At 34.2% G+C, this 24,960-nt stretch overlaps 6 non-coding genes across 6 annotated transcripts; 3 read left to right on the top strand and 3 right to left on the bottom strand.

Moving 5' to 3' along the window:
• The first annotated feature begins 3,690 nt into the window (after window positions 1-3,690).
• Window positions 3,691-3,809, top strand: LOC149411624 (5S ribosomal RNA). Its single transcript, XR_016304835.1, has one exon. It is a non-coding gene; the product is annotated as a 5S ribosomal RNA (ribosomal RNA).
• A 323-nt stretch (window positions 3,810-4,132) lies between these two features.
• On the top strand, window positions 4,133-4,251 carry LOC149411623 (5S ribosomal RNA). Its single transcript, XR_016304833.1, has one exon. It is a non-coding gene; the product is annotated as a 5S ribosomal RNA (ribosomal RNA).
• A 323-nt stretch (window positions 4,252-4,574) lies between these two features.
• Window positions 4,575-4,693, top strand: LOC149411622 (5S ribosomal RNA). Its single transcript, XR_016304832.1, has one exon. It is a non-coding gene; the product is annotated as a 5S ribosomal RNA (ribosomal RNA).
• A 10,432-nt stretch (window positions 4,694-15,125) lies between these two features.
• LOC149411621 (5S ribosomal RNA) lies at window positions 15,126-15,244 on the bottom strand. Its single transcript, XR_016304831.1, has one exon. It is a non-coding gene; the product is annotated as a 5S ribosomal RNA (ribosomal RNA).
• A 323-nt stretch (window positions 15,245-15,567) lies between these two features.
• On the bottom strand, window positions 15,568-15,686 carry LOC149411620 (5S ribosomal RNA). Its single transcript, XR_016304830.1, has one exon. It is a non-coding gene; the product is annotated as a 5S ribosomal RNA (ribosomal RNA).
• A 323-nt stretch (window positions 15,687-16,009) lies between these two features.
• Window positions 16,010-16,128, bottom strand: LOC149411619 (5S ribosomal RNA). The gene has a single exon (XR_016304829.1). It is a non-coding gene; the product is annotated as a 5S ribosomal RNA (ribosomal RNA).
• Between the last annotated feature and the right edge of the window lie 8,832 nt (window positions 16,129-24,960).

The following is a 24,960-nucleotide window of genomic DNA, read 5'->3' as shown; positions in this document are numbered from 1 at the left end:
GGGGCAAAAACGTGTTTTTAATAATTGTCAACCAAACATCAAAAAATCATAAAAATTCGAATTATTTAATTGCCTCTATTTAATAATTTAAAAATATATATAATGTATATTCAATTGCTTACACCGGTACTAGACTACTGATTAAAAAACAAATATTTAGTTTGGTTGAATATTTTGGCCGCAAATCCAATACTAAGTTTTGTATGAAAAAGCTGTTCCTCTTAACTGAGCGAGCTTGTAGATGCAAATGAACAATTTCGTTTGATAAAATTTTCCCAATAAATTAGTCCGGCCCTGCTTTAGTAACAATATAACCTTTACGGTGATTTACATGGTTGGTTCCGTACATAAAATATTAAATTGTATCAATATTTGCATAACTTTTGAACCTTCGTAACTCAGTAACAGTTTATTGGCGGACCCAGGTTTTGGACGAAGGCAATAACCAAAATAACCTCCTTTATCGGCTCACATAATATGAAATATGCGGATGTTTATCGCTTATTTTACCCAAAATTTTTTTCAACATTTTATACAACTAAAATTATTTTGCTAAATTTTGAAAGAATTTCGATATCGCTATATTTGGAAACTAGACCCAAAATCTTGAAAGGGGTTTCGATATCGCAATATTTAGAATCTAGACCCAAAATTTTGAAAGGGTTTCGATATCACAATATTTGGAATCTAGGCACAAAATCTTGAAAGGGTTTCGATATCGCAATATTTGGAACCTTGACCCAAAATCTTGAAAGGGTTTCGATATCGCGATATTAGGAATCTAGACCCAAAATCTTGAAAGGGTTTCGATATCGCAATATTTCGAATCTTTACCCAAAATCTTGAAAGGGTTTTGATACCGCAATTTTTGGAATCTAGACCCAAAATCTTGAAAGGGTTTCGATATCGCGATATTTGGAATCTAGACCCAAAATCTTGAAAGGGTTTCGATATCGCAATATTTCGAATCTTTACCCAAAATCTTGAAAGGGTTTTGATACCGCAATATTTAGAATCTAGACCCAAAATTTTGAAAGGGTTTCGATATCACAATATTTGGAATCTAGGCACAAAATCTTGAAAGGGTTTCGATATCGCAATATTTGGAACCTTGACCCAAAATCTTGAAAGGGTTTCGATATCGCGATATTTGGAATCTAGACCCAAAATCTTGAAAGGGTTTCGATATCGCAATATTTCGAATCTTTACCCAAAATCTTGAAAGGGTTTTGATACCGCAATATTTGGAATCTAGACCCAAAATCTTGAAAGGGTTTCGATATCGCGATATTTGGAATCTAGACCCAAAATCTTGAAAGGGTTTCGATATCGCAATATTTCGAATCTTTACCCAAAATCTTGAAAGGGTTTTGATACCGCAATATTTAGAATCTAGACCCAAAATTTTGAAAGGGTTTCGATATCACAATATTTGGAATCTAGGCACAAAATCTTGAAAGGGTTTTGATATCGCAATATTTGGAACCTTGACCCAAAATCTTGAAAGGGTTTCGATATCGCGATATTTGGAATCTAGACCCAAAATCTTGAAAGGGTTTCGATATCGCAATATTTCGAATCTTTACCCAAAATCTTGAAAGGGTTTTGATACCGCAATATTTGGAATCTAGACCCAAAATCTTGAAAGGGTTTCGATATCGCAAAATTCGGAATCTAGACCCAAGGTGAATTAAATTATAACAATCTTTTGCCTAATGAATAACCATAACATTTCATTATTGGCAAATTAAAATTTGCATGACACATACAGATAAATGGTTATTTGAAAGCCCTAAAGCTCATGATGGAAATAAATTTAGAAGTTGAAAAAATTGCTTTGATATCTCATTTCCAGATGGTAACAGCTGAAATAAATTCACCTTGTAAGAATTTTTACTGCTTCCAAAAAAAAAGATTTCTCATTATTAATTATTAATCATCCAATCAATTCATCCTAACCCACTTTACCAATTTAACCTAACCTAACCTAACTTAATTTCTATAATAGTTGTTATTATTGGAGAAGAAAAAATATATTGTTAATTCTGAATTTAAAATATGAGTTCGACAAATATGACGTTTAATAACTAGGTTCCAATGGTCGAGTGGTTAAGACGTTGTCCCGGTAAGAAATGAGATCCTGGGTCCGATTCCTAGTCGTGACCGTTATGTTTTTTTTTTTTTTTTTCTTTGTCTTGTTCTGTTTCATTTCTTTTTTCAATAATACATTACATAGGTATTACTTTTAAAAAATTAAAGAAAAGTTGTTCGTAATAAATCCAATTATTAAATTATAACTTCAGTGTTCCGTATATTTTTCATCCCAAAATGTACACCGGGGTTACGTTGGGTTGACTGAACTATTGATGTTTATGTATAAACTTGGCGAAGTTCGTAATTTACAGTTTGCATCCACTATAACTTATTTTACCGACTTGCCCAAGTAGAATGGAGGTACAAACGGCGGCTGTAAAATAAATAATGGCATATCAAAATTGAAACGTGATTTGAAATTAATTCAATTATTTTTTTTATTGGTACAACTTCAGAAAGACATACACATCAATGTAATATATCATTGAAGAAGAACGTAATACTAATAAATCTAATGAAATTATGAAACAGAAAAAGACAAAGAAAAAAAAATGACGGTCTCAACTGGGAATAGAACCCAAAATCTCTGTCTTACCGGAACAACGTATCTCTCTACGTAACTACTAGACCATTGGAACATAATTATTATCCGTCATTTTTGTCCATCTCATATTTCAAATTCAGAATCAACCTTTTTCCCACATATTTGGCCGCTTTCTTTATAAATGGTTACAAAGTTCTAAATAATTGGTTTGTAACCTACATAGTGTCCCAGATAAACATATTCCATTTTTATTTATATGGGATACCCTTACTTTTTTTAAAAGTCTAAATGAATATTCAATTCAGGAAAAATTTCTAAACTAATGTTCAATTCAGGAACAATTTCTAAATGAATATTCCATTTAGGAACAATTTCTAAATGAATATTCAATTAAGGAACAATTTCTAAATGAATATTAAATTCAGGAACAATTTCTTCTTTTTAACTTATTTTGAAAGTTATACCCATCAATTTAATTATGAAATATGATATCAAAAAATGTGACGCTTATTAAATAGGTCCCAATGGTCGAGTGGTTTAAGACGCTTGTCCCGGTAAGACAAGAGATCATTGGTTCAATTCCTAGTTGTAACCGTTGTCTTTTTTTATTTTCTTTTTCTTGTTCTGTTTCATGTTTCGTTTCGATTTATTAATATTACCTTCTGTTTCAATGAATATTAATTTTTTTATTTCGACAACTTTTCTTCAATAAATGTTTGAAAGTTATACCCATCAATGTAATATATCAGAAGATAGTACCAATAAATCTAAACAAAACATGAAACAGAACAAGAAACAGAAAAATAAAAATAGTTTCCTAAATGCACGAAATTTATAATTTATTTTGTGTATTTTGGGCTATTTTAACCGTAGGTACTAACACAGAGATCATGGTATCCCCAATTAATAATAAAAAAAAGTGGGTGTGTCAAGCCTACGCAAGACAGAAGTGAAACTTCTAGTATTCTTCTCTCTTATTATTAGGGCTTTTTTATACTAATTTTCATATATTTATTGGCAGGTAGAGTAGAAATTAATATTGTTTAGCGTTTGCCAACGACCATACCATGTTGAACACACCGGTTCTCGTCCGATCACCGAAGTTAAGCAACATTGGGCGCGGTCAGTACTTGGATGGGTGACCGCTTGGGAACACCGCGTGCCGTTGGCCCATTTTTTATGGTAATTTCATGTTTTTTTTTATTTTTTTATCGTTACTATCATTAATAATATCATAAAATTCTTTAACTTTTCAAGTATGCTACAGGCCTAAAATATTACTTAGTGGATTGATATTATGGTCAACCATTGAAAAAAAAAATTCCTGCAAAGTTATGGATGTAATTACGATCTTTTTCAAGCGCGTATGTAATGATTATTTTTATCAACGTCGCACACACCTTGCTAATGTTTTCAGTATTATTAGGGCTTTTTTATACTAATTTTCATATATTTATTGGCAGGTAGAGTAGAAATTAATATTGTTTAGCGTTTGCCAACGACCATACCATGTTGAACACACCGGTTCTCGTCCGATCACCGAAGTTAAGCAACATTGGGCGCGGTCAGTACTTGGATGGGTGACCGCTTGGGAACACCGCGTGCCGTTGGCCCATTTTTTATGGTAATTTCATGTTTTTTTTTATTTTTTTATCGTTACTATCATTAATAATATCATAAAATTCTTTAACTTTTCAAGTATGCTACAGGCCTAAAATATTACTTAGTGGATTGATATTATGGTCAACCATTGAAAAAAAAAATTCCTGCAAAGTTATGGATGTAATTACGATCTTTTTCAAGCGCGTATGTAATGATTATTTTTATCAACGTCGCACACACCTTGCTAATGTTTTCAGTATTATTAGGGCTTTTTTATACTAATTTTCATATATTTATTGGCAGGTAGAATAGAAATTAATATTGTTTAGCGTTTGCCAACGACCATACCATGTTGAACACACCGGTTCTCGTCCGATCACCGAAGTTAAGCAACATTGGGCGCGGTCAGTACTTGGATGGGTGACCGCTTGGGAACACCGCGTGCCGTTGGCCCATTTTTTATGGTAATTTTATGTTTTTTTTTTATTTTTTTATCGTTAACATCATAAAAAATTTTATATCATTCTTTAACTTTTCAAGTATGCTACAGGCCTAAAATATTACTTAGTGGATTGATATTATGGTCAACCATTGAAAAAAAAAAAGGCGTTAAAAACAAAAAAATTATGTGCGATGGCCGAGAATCGAACTCGGATCAACTGCTTGGAAAGCAACTACGCTGACCATTACACCACCAACGCCAGTTGTCGAGATGAGCTAAGAAGCATTTATATTTTACTTCAAAACTTTGACTAGATCAAATGAACTTTAATCGGTCCCGCATTTTCGTTTCGGTCATGAGTTGGTTTTACTCCGGTACTCGAAATTGCATGACGCGGGTAAAGAAGTTTCACTTCAATAATAATTGGATGACTTGTATAGCGCCGTTTTTGTGTGAAATCACCTCAAGGGCGCTGTACAAACTTATAATACATTTCTACAGTGATATATGTTATTACTTAACTATTTATGGAGATAATATACAGTACCGTACTTACCTGGTAGATCACTTGAGATTAACACTTAATTAACAGCATCTTATTGTTTATTATCGAAATTTAGATACAGGATTTAGGACTTAATTGGAAAATTGAATATAACTGGACTTTCTCTTGGGAATGGTATATTTAGTTTAAGGGTACGACAGCTTAAAAATATTGTGAGGCTGAAGGTAGCGGGGGGGGGGATGTGGGGAGAAGGAGGTGGGGGAGTACCTGCCTGGCTATTCAGATCGGATCAGCAAATATGTCTGAAGGCAATTTCAAGCAACATTTAAATTCTGAATGGTAATCTTTCACCAGGGCGATCTGAGAGTATCTTCCACTCTGGAATATACTGTACATGGTGTCCGGAAAATAGTGGTGAAAGCGAGATACAAGTATTATGTTGACAAGGAAAGTTTCCATCAATTTAGGTGCTTTTGGTTTGGGTATAAACTGCTCTGAATAATATTAATAATAATTCTGTTTTTATTTGACCGTTGTTTTATCAGGGCTACAATATGTCACCATCTGCATGTGATGAACCTTCACCGTTCACCAGGGAGATCAACGTTGCTTGAAATGACTTTAGTCATGTTTGGTGACTAGATCTGAATAGCCAGTTACGTCTCCACCTTCCTCCTCTCTATCTCCTTTTCTTCACATACCCTAATTGGGGAAGCAATAGTATCACTTGCTTAAGGCGGTTTTTAGCAGTTAGATTATTTGATTTATATCTACAACCTCTTTCCATGGCTATAAATGTATTGTTTTGTAAATTATTCGTTTTATATAATCTTTTATATTGTATAATTTTTTTAATTCATATTCATTTCTCACAAATTTAAATAACTTATTCCATATTATGCTGTCTCAAAAAATCACATCAGATCGATTGTTAGAACTCATTGAATGTTGAACTCACACGAGCATATTGTTATAAACCTTGATAATTTATTATTGGTCCTACCGAGGTGGTTAACCCTCCAACGGGCAATGTGGCCTTGCCAGGCCATTTAGATTATCAAAAGTGATTTTATTTTTTTCCGTTGCCTTTTTGGAAAGCGGTATCAATATACTATACAACTCGGAAATCTGCGTCGAATGGTGCTATTTCCTATGAATTTGCGTTTAGTTGGTAGAATAATAATGAAAGAATAAGACAAAAACTTCAAAGACTGTACCACATGGCCTGGACAGGCTATTGCGTATGGCATCAATGTCTGGTGGGTCTGCGATTCGGATACCAACTACGCGCTCAGATGTCAAATTTATACAGAAACACTTCCAGATGCTGATCGTGAAGTGAATCAAGATGCACGAGTGGTGTTAGATTTAGTTGACAAGTATCGCTATACAGGCTGAACAGTATATTTATTTTTTATATTTTACAATTTAAACCTGCTAAACTGCTTTTGCAGTTTGTCAGCAGGTACATGCAGACAACACTACATACAATGACACGGTGAAGTTAATATAACACGGCTAAGTTAAGATGACAGAATGGAAAAAATAAAAATATAGTTTCAGTATAAGCGTTATATATCAGACAAGTACAATTGAAACAGTCACATGGAAAGAATATCCATATTTAGCATACATAGGTAGGTATAATTTACTATATACTTTTAAGTTCCATTGTGAATTCCAATTAGCTATACAAGGGCCTCAGTAGGGTATCAGTACATATCATCTGTGTCCAATAGCCATTTTCTTAGATTATATTGGACTTTAGTGGTACATAAGGTATTATTTTTGATTGACATTGGTAGATTATTAGATATCTTGGGCACAATGTAGTTGAGAGTTCTTTCTCCATACTTATTGGTACATTTCGGAACCACTAATTCATCATTTTGAGTGAATCTTGTGCTATTATTTATTACTAAGACACTCGACTAGGCCAGAATTCTGATTGATGATGATTTACTAATGAAGAAAAAGGAATTTCTATCATTAGTAAAGTACGCGCAAACAGGGTATTTGTCTGCCTGTATACACGTTCATATACCTACACTATTTGCACACCTGCCTTTATCTAAAACCAATTTGATAGCTCACCCCTGGCCTGGCCTGGCCAGACCACATTGCCCATCCAAAGGGGTAAAAGTACATTATCCATTGGAGGGTTAAATAATGTTCTTACATAATTATACATTTAACTTCAAATTACAAGAGAAAGATAATGAACTCTTGTATATTTTCGAGATTCTAATTAACATTATAAATTATGTATTCATATGTTATCTGATCTAACTGAGTCATAAATTATGTGAGATAAATTATACAGAATATATTATTAAGTAAAAGACCATGTTTTTCAATAAATTAAAATAGAATATCAGATAATAAATGAATTGTACGAAAGCAATAACTCTTTCGAGAACAATATTAATAACTCTTCGTATCTTTCCATAATTTGTGAGGAATTTCAACTACAGGGTCGCTAGCCTTTACGCGAATAAGTCCATATTCAGTTACAAGCATTATTTGAAAATAATTCGCTTCATTTTAGGTCCGTACCTTTTTGGCCTGCTATATAATCTAAACTTATTTATAGGTTGTGCAACATCACAAAAATAGATTAAGCAATAAAGATGTGAAAAATACAGGATATAAAATATTAAACATACCATTTGCCCGTATGTATGTATGGGTATATCTGACAGTAGCGTGCATCTAAGATTAAAGTATTGCTATTTTACTAAGAATAGATTGGATTGCAGGCCTTTAACGAATTAATTAACTGGTTTCGTGATAAACATTTTTTTTTAATTTTTTAAGCATTACATTTATATATATTATGATTCCGTTATAATATATTACAAATTTACTGAAAATTTCATCACGAAACCTGTTAATTAATGCGTTAAATGCAAGCAATTTGAATTTGAAGAGATTCTTAAACTAGTAATACTCATTTCTCTCCGTGTAGGCTTTGCGTAGTTTTCGTTTTATATGAAAATCGCCATTTTATTAAGATTTTTCGCTGAATGTTGTAGTCAACTAAAAATGAGCGTACAAGCTCCTTACCAACTCTATTATCATTTTATGGATCGTCTTTCGTAGGGGAGTCTGATATTAAATCTGTTATTTTTGTTGTTGTTGTTGTTGTAGTTGTTGTGGTTGCTGTTGTTTTGATTGTTGTAGTTGTTGTTGTTGTGGTTGTTAAGGCTGTTGTTTTTGTAGTTTTATTGTTGTGGTTGTTTATGAATTAACATTTGGTAATAACATTAAAATATAATCACCCCTTGAGCGCAACAAGCAACACTTGGTTTAGAAATTACTTCTTGGGATTATGCGTACACGTAACTTTTTTACCACTATTGAAATCCTGTAGACTAGAATAATAATATTTATGTGAATATTTGCTTAAATAATTTAATTCAAATTTTGGTATTTGAATAATTGCTCTTTCCAAATTTCCAAGTTACGATATGGTTTACCCTTTTCGTGAGCCTCTGCATTTGTGTGTAGGCAGGTAAGAAATCATTAAATTAATAAGAATTAATAACATTTCTTTGATTTAAGTAGAAAAGAACACTTCACGAAATTAAACATTAACTCAATAATATCGAACACCTTAGGGAAAGATAAAAGTTGGTAGTATCTCCTTCCAAATACTTTTCTTCTTATAAGTTGGCCGCAAGGGAGAAAGATTTTTTCCGATTTCTTCAGAATTTATCGATTTCTCTTAGAAAGTTTCCCTTTTGTGCGTATTGGCCACAAGAGATGCAATATATACATATATATATGTAGAATAATTTTCTCCGTTTACCCGCGTAACGTAGTCTCTAAAGGGACTTTTTAATTCCTGACGTTTCAAACAGATCTCACTGTCCATCTTCAGACGCCTTATGTCTTGAGTTTTGTCTCAAACTCAACGCTTTCGCGTGCCTGTTAGGTCAAGAAGTCAAGATACAAGTGGGTGCTAGTCAATTCCTTTGTCTAGGACGAAGTATGCGTGTTGAAAGTGATTTGACAGTATAGGGGGTTGGGCGGAGTTGGCAATTCAAGACATAAGAAGGCCTCTGAAGATGGACAGTGAGATCTGTCCGAAACGTCAGGAATTAAAAAGTCCTTTTAAGGACTACGTTACGCGGATAAACCTAGAAAATTATTCTACATCTTACACCCATGAAAACCTTAACCATAACATAAAAAAATATAAATATATGTACATAAATATATTTCTATATACATTATACTTTTTTATGTATGAGACAATTGATTAAAATTTCTCCTTCCAATTGTCCAATTTGACCTACAACGTTCCCAAAAGCCGAATGACCGAAACTAGCGAATCCGGTCCCCGTGCTGTGCTAATCATGTGATAATGCTGAAACACGGTTCGAACGAGATATTAGTGCCAAATAATGCCTCCATGACTATTCCGTGATTTTTCATAAGTCTGCGCTGGTGTACTGGCTAGTAAGTATCATTCTTCTGACGATTTGAATATTGGATCATACTCTAGTAGTATGCGTCTGTTCGTAGACTTTTTTAAAAAACGAACCTTATTATGACAGATTTTTTGGCGTATCACACGAAGCTTCCCTAGATTTTACGATCTGACAATCACAATACACAAACCAAAATCCTTACAAACCCAAATTATTACCATCTGTGTAAGGGTTTAGAATTGACACTTTGTTCGCAATATGAACTTTTTGCTTGAACACGTCACCTCTATAGCGTCCATAAATAATATCCAACAAGTATTCCAGCTTGTAAAGGTTCTTAAGGCTCAGTGAAGGCTTACTAGGGATATATTTCCACGGCGGATAACAGAGGATTTTTATATATGAAGGTACAAAGGTACACTACTCTTCTCGATTCGTCATTCCCTCACCCCTTGATATGAATGCGAATTATATTGATTGGCGTCCTCTCGAAATATATATTTTTTGCCTTCCAGGCTTCTAAATATAGCTACCCCACCCTTTTAGTTCTCTTATTCGCCCTCTACACTGACCAAATTTTGATCAAACTAACTAACCATCCAGATATTTATCCTCAGGAGTATGCAGATGAGATGTACCTCCACACAACTCTGTCTGGGACTGTACTAAACAATGCACTTAATAAAGAAAAAAATAGTGTTCCTTTAATTAATAAATCATCTCTTACGAGAACTTAATAACCCTAAAGTAATGATGTCTAAATTAATTGGTTAGCTTAAATTTTAAATTAACTCCTTGTGTGCCAACGTGTACTTAAGAAAATGTTTAGAAAAAAAAATTATAAATATATAGTGGGAAAATCTGGGGGAACTACTTCTGGTAGATTATGTACTATTTTTATATATTTATTATATAAACATATTATCTGGTAAGATGATTCAAAAACAAGTAAGTTATTACGAAAACACAATCAGCTAGTGCACGGTAATAATTTAGTGCCAGCACACGAAGAGTTAAATGTGTATTTTTTCATATTTAAAAATTAAAAATTAAACTAAAATTGTAAAAGAGTGAAATTAAAATTGTTCTACAGTTATAGATAATTTCAGTATCGCATGGGTGAAATACTACTAACTTCAACAAAATCGGACGATGCTTGAAATGACTTTAACCATGTTTGGTAGTCATATCTGAATAGCCAGGTGATTCTCACATTTCCCCTTTCCCCTCCCACTTCCTTCAGCCTTACAACACACCCTGAATTCAGGAAAACATGGATATATTAGTAATTTTTTTACAAATAAACATCAAGTAAATGTCATATTTTTAAAGAAAACATGTGGCCATAAAAACAGTATAGTTTTAAGTCATTAGTTAAATTTCTAAGTTGTAAATCACTGGACATTAATCTTAGTTATAAGTCACCAGATATGAATCTTAGTTATAAGCCACAAGTAATAATTTATAAGTCTAAGTGATAGGAGTAGATTTTAAACATAAATTAATTTGGTAAGCGCCCTTGAGGTGATTTTCTCACGAAAACGACGCTATACAAATAATCCAATCATCATCATTATTATTATTCTTCGACATGAGGAAACAAGGTTCTTGAGTTTGGTTGGTCACTCAAATAAGAAAATTATATTATGTATCGTTAGAAAATTTTTTTTTTTTTAATAAATCTAAATTAAATGTAAGAATTAAAAAATAATAATAATAATTTTAAAAATATATATATAGAATTGTTAAGGTATTTTGAGGTAATACTTTAATTTAAGCTGAAATTGAGGTATATTTTTTACAATTTTTAGATTGGATGGAAGATATTATTCACAGATAGAAAATTGGTATTTTGAGTATGATGTTAAATTTTGGGATTTGAATGTAATTAATTCTGACTGTAGTTATTTACCTTTAGGAATACAACCACAAATATTTTCTGAGATATAGTCATATAAGTCCTGTTTTAACTCAACCATTTTTTTTTCTGATTGTAAATTTGTTAGTACCGTCCTTTTCCATTTCAGTAATGATATTAATTATTTTTAAATGTAAAATCATCATGTTTATTTGGATTTTCTTATTCACATTCGCACAAATTCTGTAATTACTTATGTGAAATTTAAAAAAAATTATACATGGTTTTCATTTAAGTAGGTACTGCAAATTTTATGATTTCTAAGGAAATTTTGGTTTTGATTTATTGAATGAGAGAAAATTGGAAACATTATTTTTTTGGACGCGAGGTCTACGGTTTTCAGAACTGGTAGGTATCTTTTTTCATATTAAATGTACAGTAAAAGTTTGCTAGGAATCATTATTTTTCTCATAATTAAAAATTGATGAACACGACTTGCTATCGACAGAATGAAGGGAAACATTGATTGAGTACTTGCGGGGGCTATGAAAATGAATAAATCCATTCCCCGCATTTTTATTTTTCGAAATATCGTGTTATTCGCTGATTAATAAAAAAATAACACGTTCGGAGGAAACACGTGGCAACGATGATCATTCTTAAGATTTCCACATATCACGTGTTATGATTTATTGCTACGAAGTGTCTGCATTTACTGTCGAACGTCGCGACATGATGGCATCTTGGAACACAACCACAAATGTCTTGACACTTATTCAACTCGTTCCCAAGAATCAGGGGTACTTAACGCGTGGTTTACGAAACACTAGTTTGTTGTTTACGCATTGTATATTGTCTTTTTAACAAGATATGTTCCATCATTCCCCCATCCAACCAATTACGCGGTGAAAACTTACTGATAAAATATTACTTATTTATTAAAAATCATTCGTAATCCTGTTAACAACGGGACTGCAGGACCTTGATGAATGAATTGATAGGTTTCATGTTTAGTTTTTAGTAAAAAAGTGCTGTCCCATTTTTAACAGGATTTTAATAAATTACTTATACTATTTTTTCCGTGTACCTGTCCCTTTCTGAAAATGCTGGAGTGCATACCTATCTGACCTTGCAACGAGTGTTCGGGTCAGTCTGTTTCGGAAACTTGTGCAGTGATTACCTACCGAGTGAACCCTCAGTATCCATAATATCGATTATCACTATAGCTATTGAATAAGTCAGATTTCTTTCTAGTTCCATTTTTCACCCAGTTATTCCGTAGTTGGGTCACATTCAAAACCAAAATATTGACTAAAGTCCAACTTATGTAACACAGATTATTTCTAACAAAAATTTGACACCGTGAAAAGGGCGTTATAGAAAAATGTTACTTCGTCACATCGTGAAAAAACGTTTAGTAAAAATGTTACTGTAAAAACCCTAGTCACAAACCCTATACTACACTATACTAGAATAGAAAACTTGGCCTTTGAAATAATCGAGCATTTTCACCAAAGCCTTTTAATATTACTTTAACATTATATAAATCAATTGTGTGAAGTATTCTCGAATACGCATCAACAATTTGGTCTCCCAATTATGAGATTCATTATTATACGATTGAATCCATACAAAGGAAACTAACCCGTGTAATTGCTTATCGTGAAGGTTTATCTGGTCTTTTTGGAACATATAATGACCGAATTTTGCACTATAAACTACACTCACTGACGGTCAGACGTAAACTTTCTGACGTACTGCTCCTACACAAAATTATACATGCATCAGTTGATACACCAAACATTTTATCCCAAATTAACATCAATATACCATTAAGAAAATCAACATGGAGGATGAAAGACATTTTCTATATTAAAGCCTACCACACAAATACAGATATTTTTCCCCTGTACCGCGAACATTAAGAAATTATAACATTATACATGGCTCTAATAATGAAATAGACATTTTTAATGACCAATTTAAACACTTCAAAAAAAATTATTACCTTTAATCATATTAAGCTGATATTGTGATGAAGCCCTTTATTTAAAGAGAAGCAACATTGTACCTACCTAATCAGTGTCTCACCAGTACAGGTGTGACAATAACAAATCGTTTATGAACATATTTGTATTTAACTTTTACCCCTTCTTATTTGTTATTTACTTGCATATTTAGCTTACATACTATTATAATAGATTAATATTAATATTACTTACATTTTCCTTTTGTTACTATTTTTGTTATTATCATTTTGTTATTATTATGTATTTAAACATCCATGTATATAAATTTTTGGGCACCATGCCTGTTTTATGTACTTAAATAAAAATAAATAAATAAGCCCAGAAAAGAATAAAACGTAAAGCCTATAATAAATGCTTAATAGTACAAAATGTTCTTCTTTCGAATACCTTTTCGAATATAATTCTATTGTATGATGTTTAAAAATAAATTCTTTAGAAAATGATCTGAAAACATTTTAACATTTGTGCCTGAACTTAACAAAATAAAATTAAACAAGCTTTTTGGCAATGCTCTATTCGTGCATAATCAAATCAAAACAGGCGACAGGTGGCTGTAATTTAAACCTTATCGTCCAACGGAAACCGTTACTTTTTGTAGTGGCAAAGCCGATTTTATGAAAATGTGAAGTGTGTCGGAGGTTTAAACAACCGGTCACAACCGCAATTTCGAATTTAGCGTAAATTTGGATTTACGTAACAAAATCAAAAGTGTTCCGTGGCTTCGAAAAGGTTCTCAACCTCATTCAAAGACAATACGACACATTAACACAGTCAGTATCGCCATGGACCATGATGATATTTCACTTCTTCTATAAATAGGTTCAGGTGATATGTCGGATGGGTAAGGTACCATTACCACGCTGTTAATTGGTCCTTCAAGCCGGATACGAGCCATTGTCCACCATATTCGGCAAAGGCAATTATAGCGCTTAAGGACGGTCATTTAGCTATATCCCCTTGCGTCAAGTCTGGCATGGACGTCAGAACTAGAGAACTATTTTTAAAAATCGCTACTTATTTTGAATTGTCATGCTATTCATTTTTAGGAATCAACAATCACTTTGTTGACTCAAATTACGTTACATATATGCAGTTAATCAATTATCTATAAATACTCTCCGAAATTATTTTCATTACTATCGCAAACCCGTGAAATATAATAAGTGGATATTATTATAATTGCAGGATTTGCGAAACTTAAAGTATTTTTTGAAGTGAAACTTCTTTACCCGCGTCATGCAATTTCGAGTACCGGAGTAAAACCAACTCATGACCGAAACGAAAATGCGGGACCGATTAAAGTTCATTTGATCTAGTCAAAGTTTTGAAGTAAAATATAAATGCTTCTTAGCTCATCTCGACAACTGGCGTTGGTGGTGTAATGGTCAGCGTAGTTGCTTTCCAAGCAGTTGATCCGAGTTCGATTCTCGGCCATCGCACATAATTTTTTTGTTTTTAACGCCTTTTTTTTTTTCAATGGTTGACCATAATATCAATCCACTAAGTAATATTTTAGGCCTGTAGCATACTTGAAAAGTTAAAGAATGATATAAAATTTTTTATGATGTTAACGATAAAAAAATAAAAAAAAACATAAAATTACCATAAAAAATGGGCCAACGGCACGCGGTGTTCCCAAGCGGTCACCCATCCAAGTACTGACCGCGCCCAATGTTGCTTAACTTCGGTGATCGGACGAGAACCGGTGTGTTCAACATGGTATGGTCGTTGGCAAACGCTAAACAATATTAATTTCTATTCTACCTGCCAATAAATATATGAAAATTAGTATAAAAAAGCCCTAATAATACTGAAAACATTAGCAAGGTGTGTGCGACGTTGATAAAAATAATCATTACATACGCGCTTGAAAAAGATCGTAATTACATCCATAACTTTGCAGGAATTTTTTTTTTCAATGGTTGACCATAATATCAATCCACTAAGTAATATTTTAGGCCTGTAGCATACTTGAAAAGTTAAAGAATTTTATGATATTATTAATGATAGTAACGATAAAAAAATAAAAAAAAACATGAAATTACCATAAAAAATGGGCCAACGGCACGCGGTGTTCCCAAGCGGTCACCCATCCAAGTACTGACCGCGCCCAATGTTGCTTAACTTCGGTGATCGGACGAGAACCGGTGTGTTCAACATGGTATGGTCGTTGGCAAACGCTAAACAATATTAATTTCTACTCTACCTGCCAATAAATATATGAAAATTAGTATAAAAAAGCCCTAATAATACTGAAAACATTAGCAAGGTGTGTGCGACGTTGATAAAAATAATCATTACATACGCGCTTGAAAAAGATCGTAATTACATCCATAACTTTGCAGGAATTTTTTTTTTCAATGGTTGACCATAATATCAATCCACTAAGTAATATTTTAGGCCTGTAGCATACTTGAAAAGTTAAAGAATTTTATGATATTATTAATGATAGTAACGATAAAAAAATAAAAAAAAACATGAAATTACCATAAAAAATGGGCCAACGGCACGCGGTGTTCCCAAGCGGTCACCCATCCAAGTACTGACCGCGCCCAATGTTGCTTAACTTCGGTGATCGGACGAGAACCGGTGTGTTCAACATGGTATGGTCGTTGGCAAACGCTAAACAATATTAATTTCTACTCTACCTGCCAATAAATATATGAAAATTAGTATAAAAAAGCCCTAATAATAAGAGAGAAGAATACTAGAAGTTTCACTTCTGTCTTGCGTAGGCTTGACACACCCACTTTTTTAAATATTTCCCTTTTAAAAACAAATTTTGTCCATTTTAAAGACTATCAGAAATTTACCTTCGAATGAACAATTTATTTATTTATGTCTATTCTTGAATACACGTTTTACAAATGATTACAGTGGTTTATATTGTAGTACAGATAAAAAAGTACAGAAAAAATGTATAAAAAATAAAGAACGTAGGTTGATATAGGTAAAACTGTTTGTGGGTGATATTGTATGTTACGTGAACACCTCACTAGGAGAACCTGTTCTGAGGTGTTAACGTGTTTGTGATTAAGGGTGACAGGTATTTATGTATTGTGGTAGAAAGTTATTATTATTATTTTTTCACAGACATATATTGAAACATGAAAACACACTTTTATATGTGAATGTATGTATTTTTGGATGATTCTTGAAGAACGTGTATAATATTTCATTTTACTTATTATATTTTGGTTATGTTTGGTTTGGGATGTTTGGAACTTGAAAAAATACGAAATCTGTCAATAATGTGAACAAAAGAACTAAATATTTGAAATACAGCATTATTAATTAATTATTATTATTATAGGTAGCTACCTTATTTATCACCTATCTGAAATATTCTTCACAACAAGTATTTCCAATTTTGAAAATGACATTTCCAAGCAAAGAATTAATCCTAAAACATGGCGTACATTGTATTTTGTAAAATATCATAATGTGGATGGGACAGAATTTTAATTGAAATGAAGGAAGATGTTTAGATGTAATAATATTAATTTTAGAACATTAAATTTCCTTGCTTTTATGGACGTAATTATTACGACCAGGGACGTGCATCCGTATTATGAATTGTTAGTCATGAGAAGTTTGCAAAATGATTTATAATCTTTTAAACTACAGGGTTTTCCAATAACAGGAGTTATTTTGAATAGCCCGCTATTTCGGTAGATGTTACTTTTGAAGCTGTCATTTTTAACATTTGACAAGTAAAAACTACGCCATTGATAAAAATGGAACGATACACGCTTCAACAACGCATTGAAATTATTAAAATTCACTTGAGTGAATCAAATGCAAATCATCTTGAGTAATCAGGCCCATTTCCACCTCGGTGGCTTCGTCAACAATCAGAATTGTCGCATCTGGGGCTCGGAAAACCCAAGAGTTATTGTTGAAAAACCTCTTTATCCTCAACGTGTGACTGTTTGGTGCGGTTTATGGTCCGGCGGAGTCATTGGACCTTACTTTTTCGAAAATGAGGCTGGAGCAACAGTTACGGTGAATGTATTGTGCTATCGAGAGATGATGATTTTTTATGGTCGAAATTAGATGGTATTGATCTGGACAACGTTTACTATCAACAAGACGGCGCTACGTGCCACACAAGCAACGAAATCATTGATCTTTTACGATTGAATATCAAAATAACACCTTTTATTGGAAAACCCTGTATATTAAAAAAAATTAAGCCTAAGGCTTAATTAAGGCTGTGACAGACCCATAAGACATAATTCCCATTGGTAAAGTATTCGAGCGATATGCTAAATAGATTAAGCCATGATACGTATAGCGTAATGTGTCACCCACTTTACTCACAACAATACGATAAATACTTTATCCATTCGACTATTTTTATTAATTACTAGCTGTCTGTACCCTGCCACGCGTTACTGCTGCTCAGTCTGTCGATGGCGCTGTTTTTTTTAAGAGCTTGTTTTTACCTGCCACAGGTGTAACGTATATAATATAGGTATATTAAAACATACGCATACCATAATAAGTATCAAAATGGAGAATTTATTTGCTTGACCCAGAAGCTGGGGAATGTATTGGACTTAGTTATTTATCTGCCTGAAAGAAATTTAGTTTTAGTGCAGCAAAACAGACAGTGCAGTTTTGAAGGGCCGTTACATCCCGTGTGGTGGGGGTAGAAACATGGGAGTGGTGTGATTGTGTCTGGAGGGTCAGTTGTTACCATGCTTTGGTCCAAACAACACCAAGGCTTCGCCGACTGCACATTTCTTAAAAATGACCGTTCTTTCATCGCTATCCAGTGGGCCTTCCAGCCGCACTTAAGTATCGCGGTCACCTGATTTTAGCATTTGCGACTTCTTCCTGTAGGGCTACCTAAAGAAAAATGTTTTTAAACATCGCCCTCACACCTTGGATCGAATTCGGGAGGAAATCGCCGATATACCCGTCAAATCGTCAATGTATCGCTATCGGGGGCATCTGGTGTCATCTTCAAGACTTGATGCATAAAACGGCATGATGTACGGAATAAAATAAAATAAACCTCATTTTTTTAAGATGAGCCATTTCTTTTTGATAGCCCTTCAAAACTGCACTGTCTGTTTTGCCGCACCTGTATTTACCTCTGAACGAAGCCAGAAAACGCCATGGGTTTAGTTTATAGTCTGCTAAAATTTTAGTTAGTTTCTTCAAAGCAGTAAAAATGGGAAACCTCTGAAAAGTGATGCACGAAGCAATATTTCGGCTTTTTTACTAATAATGGGGTCGGGAGACGATCAATGTCAATTGTCAATGTGTTTTCATCATTGACAATGGGCATTAAAGTGTAAATGAGAAAATTGTAGAAACATTTAATCGTTACAATAGACCGCACTCCACTGACAAACAAAAACTTGTTGACTGTGTGGTGTTTGTAATACATTTGATAATATACTGTTTACTTTCATGTATTACATTAGTGCTAGCATAACCTTTCAATGTAATAACAGTATGTCAACTTAATACACATTATTATTTTGTCTTCTATTTGTGAATTAAATCCAACTTAACGTCCATTAAAATGACTGCACTTTTTTATTTTTTTTATTGTTCAACAGAACATTCATTCTAGTTACAGTACAATTTTACATCATATCAGCATTTAGCTAAATGACTCTTCAATCATTGTTTTAGGTCACTTACATCCAAATTCTAGTTCGTTCAACAGCACCACTCCCCTCGTCATGCTATGCTTTGCCAGGACGTTGGTTTTGCCTTTTGGTACTCTGAATAAGTCATGGTATCGACTTCGGCTGTAGTGGTCTGGTACATATAAATCATAGCATCCCAAGAGGAATGGGCTATCGATAAAATTGTTCCAAATTTTGAAAGACATAATAGCTAAATTTGCTTTCCGCCTAGTTTCCAGACTCACAGAATTAGTTTCCTCAAGTAAGTCGATATGGTGCATGAACCTAGGATAGGTTCCATGCGTCCGCTTATAGCTAGGGAATTTCATCTGGATTTGCTGTATCATATTAATGTACTTCTGGTAAAATAAACAAGTGTTTATTTTGTAATGTGAATACTGCCCGACTGCTTCTCAAACATCTGAAGCCAGAGATACTATGGCATCCTCAATTGGGGTATGTTGTGGGCTGAATATAGTGGGGAGGGGGAATATTCAGGTTTGTTCACCAAACACGGCTAAAGTCACTTCAAGCAACGTTTTGATTCTGTAATGGTGGTCTTGTACCAGGACTGAGAGTATAAGTCATTCATTATTGCGGTAACATCATACGCTTGTAATGATGATAGTACCAAGATGTTTTGCAAAAAAATTCTGTATATTCGTAACTATTGGGCAAACAAGCCGAATACTTCTTCGGACAGCTGTTTAAAGTGACGTACCCCACAAGGGAGGAATGGGACACGGTCCCAGGTCCAAACTCCAAACAGGAACTAATCTGGTTCACAGACGGGTCCAAGATGGAGGAAGGAACAGGGGCCGGGGTCTGTCTACAGGGATCTAAGAGGGAACTCAGTATACCTCTAGGAATGCACTGCACTGTGTTTCAAGCTGAGATGAAAGCCATCTTAGTCTGCGCACAGGAGAATATGAGTATCGGGTACAGAAATAAGAACATAAACATATGTTCTGATAGCCAGGCGGCCTTAATGGCACTGGAAAGTAACCGATGCGACTCCAGACTGGTGATGGAATGCAGGACTATCCTAATAGAACTGGCGACCATCAATAAAGTAACCCTGCTCTGGGTACCAGGACATAAAGGTATTGAGGGCAACGAGCGGGCTGACGAACTAGCAAGGAAAGGGGCGAAAGCACCACTTGTGGGATCTGAGCCGGCCGTAGGAGTAGCAGCTTGCCACACCAAACTACATATCAAGAGGTGGGTCAAATCCCAACACTGGAAGGAATGGAAGAAGGCACCCGGAATGAGGCAATCTAAAGTACTCATAAACGGACCGGACCCTAACCGAACCAGGCAACTACTCGATATGGACAGAAACTCACTGAGGGAACTGGTAGGACTATTAACGGGACAATGTGAAGAGGAGGAAGAGACTCCAATTCACCTATGGTGCCAATGCCCCGCTCTGCTGGGAATAAGGCTCAGATACCTGGGAAGACACAGTGTGGAACCAGAAGACATCGCCACATATCCAATGACAGCCCTGGTGAACTTCATAAAAGGGACCGGGTTACTGGCAAGGGAATGAGGTAAAATGGGAGATAGTACAATGGGCCTATGGCCTAAGTGCTCGCGGGGAACGTAAGTAAACCGCCTCCGACTATAAAAAAAAAAAAAAAACTATTGGGAAGTGAGTTAGCTAAGAGCTTCACAGATGCACTCATAGAGGGCAGTGCAAAGAGCTTGCTTGGAAGTCCGTAAGATGGCAGCTAGTAGTCAGTAGTCTCTAGGGCCAGTAAGCTGCTTCCAGACAAACATGGTGTTTGCAGATCTCATTTAGCCAGCTCCTAGTTAGGTCGACCATCGAAGCCAATCTTGTAATACGAAGTATTGAATAAATCTCTGATTTAATATAAAGAACTTATTCTCTAAAATCTCCTTCCACGACGAGTTGGAGAACTGTTTGTAATAACAATAACCCTATAATGAGAAATGTTTGTCATTAAAGGGTGGTTTCTCATAAAAAAATACATTATTTTACGAACAGAATCTTATACAGAAAAAATGACATTAATTTTCAATTGGACAAATGAAGTACAAATTGGGTGGAACATTTAAATTGGATATTAGGATTTCGATCATTCTCTGAACCAAATCAGGGAACTTGGCAACTGAAGAAATTGGGTATAATTATATTAGGACGACGGACAAAATTATAAAGATAGTCAGCTTTTCTTTTGTATAAAAAAATCGTTTCAATAACTCTTGATCCCCCGACATTAGTTGATCCCCTACAGTTAGTTGATCCCCCGAACAGATATTGCTCTGCCAGTTGATCCCTCGGACACTTGATCCCCAAAATTATTATTTCTGTTGTACTTTAGTAAGTCGTCTTTTGTTGTTCGGCGGTATGTCCTCTCTGCATACTTTGAAAAATATTTTTAATAATAATAACAATAAAAACGTAGTATTTATATAGAGCAGTTTAGTGTTATCTCACTTCAAGTGAACACCGTATCTCCACTCAAGACACTTGCAGACATTATAAGTACATACATTTATCGAGTTTTTGTTACCAGCTGTATTTCCTCTTAGCGTACGATGCGTTTAAGGAGTCAAGTGTTCGAGGGATTAACTGTCGATAAACTGTCAGGAATTCAACACTGTCGGGGGATCAAAAGTCAGATCACCAATTTTTTTACACCTGTGTAAAGAAAGATTTTTTTTAACCTGTTGAGGTTTGGTATAGACGGTGCAGCTAGTGGGACTTTAACATCCCCAATCGGGATATGTTGTAAGGCTGAATGTAGTGCGAAGGGGAAAAAGATGGTAAAGAAGAAAATGGAGAATTCACTGGCTATTCAGATCTGGTCATCAAACTTGGGTAAAGTCATTTCAAGCAACGTTTCTATTTTGAATTGTGGTGTTTCATCAGGACAATACTGAAAGTATCTACTAAGTTAACGTGCCGCAAATGCTCATACAATGATGAAAGACTATTTTTAGGTTTGAAACATTGCTTAAGATGGCTTTAACCTTATTTTTTTTTACTAGATCTGAATAACCAGGGACTCTCCTACAATCCTATTCCTTATCTTCTTCCCTACTTACTACCCTCAACCTCACCACATACCCCGATCGGGATGTAATAGCTTCAACCAATTCAGACGGTAAGGAGAAGTTAGGAGCGGTTGGGACTCTTGTGCTGTATTCACATAAAAAAACTAAAGCTGTTTCAGACAACACAAATATGTTATCACACCACGATCCAGAGAAGTAGTTTATCTCAGTATTGCCCTGGTGAAAGGCCACCATTATGGATCTGATCGGTGCTTGAACAGGATTTAGTAACATGAAGTCTGAATAGCTAGGTAACTACTGATTAAGTTTCTTCTTACTCTTCTCTTTCCCCTACCTGTTCCTTCAACAGGACAACGTACTAACAAACATACCACAAACAGTATCTCCGGTTTCGGGCAGTTGGAACTCTTGGGAATTTTCCTAATTCAGTCGGCTAAAATGTTCATTATATGGAATTTAGCGAATAATTTTATTTTTAATGAAAAGAATCGATTGAAAATTTTATTTGTGTTTCATAAGTTTTAGATTTTTTTGGGGTTTTTGGCCAAGATTTTCAAGCTAATCGGTGATTTCCCAAAACTTAGATTGCTTTATTAGTTAGATTGGTAGGTAATTATGTAGTCTACCGCGGTTGTTACGAAATTTCTAGCCTAGTGTTAATAACTTATTCAAATTAAATTGTGATTTAAAATTCAACTCACGTACACGACCTTATTCTAGAAAGATGTCAACTTGATGTATTTATTTACAAAAACACAATTTTTAAAGGAAAAAGACGACATAGGCTCTTTTTTCGTGTTTTGAGGGTCTTTTTTAAGGAAAGGAAGGAGATGAAGTTCAAGGAAGGTAAAAGGTACGACGACGGTTGGTAAGGAATACAAGGATCATCGTGTCCAAGAGTGACGGACATATGAATATATCCCTCTCACTGCGGCGCAAGGCGATGGGTCCAGACCACTTAGAGGGGACACCACGCAGCTGATGGGCAGGTGCATCCTGAACACACCCCACCCGATGAACTCCGGCACCCCTACTAATCACCAAACGTAGCGAACCACTTGGGGTGACCTATGGTAGATGTGTGTGTTATCCGATGAATGGTTTCTAGGGCAGCGGTACTCAAACCCGCCCCCCAAATTAAAAATGTGTTATTCAAGAACGCCACGTCATTTGATTGTAATCTTTAGATAGTTCCAGAATTTAATAACGTCTTTAACACCCGTTGATGAAGGAATCTCTAATTGTGTTTTGAAACTCGTTTATGGAACCAAATCAATTTTTATTGCGTCGTGAATTTACGCCATTAAACGTGAGAGATTTAATTATGCATATAAAATCTGTACCCTGACCGCTTCAATAGTATAATTTGTTCATATTCAACAATGTATTTGATTTACCGCAAAGTTATTTTAAATAATCTAACGATCTCTTGTGTTTTTTTAATACTTTCCTAAACTCTAATGTAATCATTTTTTAATTAATAATAATACATGTGTAATACAGGTTACGTTAAAAAATTAAGATATTGTATTTTTTTTTATAATGATTCAGGCCGAATCGTATTAATTTTATTTAATTTTTATGTGAGAGAATGTTACATTATTTGAATACATACATACTCGTAGGTAGGTTTAATCAACTTACAATATAGATAACTTTGGCCTATTAACTACCACATAAGTAAGTCGCAACTCGTCGTGAGTGATAATTAAATGGTAGTTGTGTTAAAATTCTCTAGAATAATAGTTTGCATGACAAATTTAATGTCAGCGCAATGAGGTTCAACAAACAGAAGAAAATGTCACAGGCCAATAATAGCTCAATGCTTTCAATGAAAAAGTTTGCCCTCGTTAAAAGAGAAAATTAATAACGATATTATTAAAATTAATTATCTTAGTTTTCTAGAATTCTAGAGCAAGCCGCGTTCTATAAAGCTAATCATTTAAATGTATTTTTATCTTAGATAGATAGATGGTTTTCATCAATTGATAATAACCTTTTTATCAGTCTAGTAATGGGGGTAGATCACGAAATTAGAGTTCACACAAACAACACAAACTAAGGATTGTGTATATTATATTATGTATTGACAGTATTGACTTCGACAGTGATGTCTTGTCTTTTGTATGCCTGCATATTGTTTTACCGATGAAGGGACAATAATTGTACACATTCTAAAATATAATATTGGTTTTTCTTGATTGTGTATATTGATGCATATTATCTATTGACTTTCGACAGTAATGTCTTGTCTTGTGTATGCCTGCTTATTGTTTTAGCGATGCAGGGACAATAATTGTACACATTCTAAAATATAATATTGGATTTTCTTGATTGTGTATATTGATGCATATTTTGGATTTTCTCGATTGTGTATATTGATGCATATTATCCATTGACTTTCGACAGTGATGTCTTGTCTTGTGTATGCCCTCTTATTGTTTTAGCGATGAAGGGACAATAATTATACACATTCTAAAATATAATTTTGGATTTTCTCGATTGTGTATATGGATGCATATATTGACTTTTGGCAGTGATGTCTTGTCTTGTTTATGCCTGCTTATTATTTTAGCGATGCAGGGACAATAATTGTACACATTCTAAAATATAATATTGAATTTTCTTTTTTCAGAATATTGTTATATTCCTAGTGCAGACCAGTGAATTCTTGACAAATCTGATAGTTAGTTTACCCCAAAGAACTATGATAGGTACTTGGCAGAATTACGAACAAAAGACAGACAGAAGAAACA

This window comes from Hesperophylax consimilis, chromosome 25, assembly GCF_061612785.1.
Source record: "Hesperophylax consimilis isolate HC1 chromosome 25, BYU_Hcon_1.0, whole genome shotgun sequence".
Classification (NCBI taxonomy): Eukaryota; Metazoa; Arthropoda; class Insecta; order Trichoptera; family Limnephilidae; genus Hesperophylax; species Hesperophylax consimilis.
The sequence above is the reverse complement of the archived record's forward strand: the minus strand, read 5'-3'. Positions and strand labels throughout refer to the sequence as shown.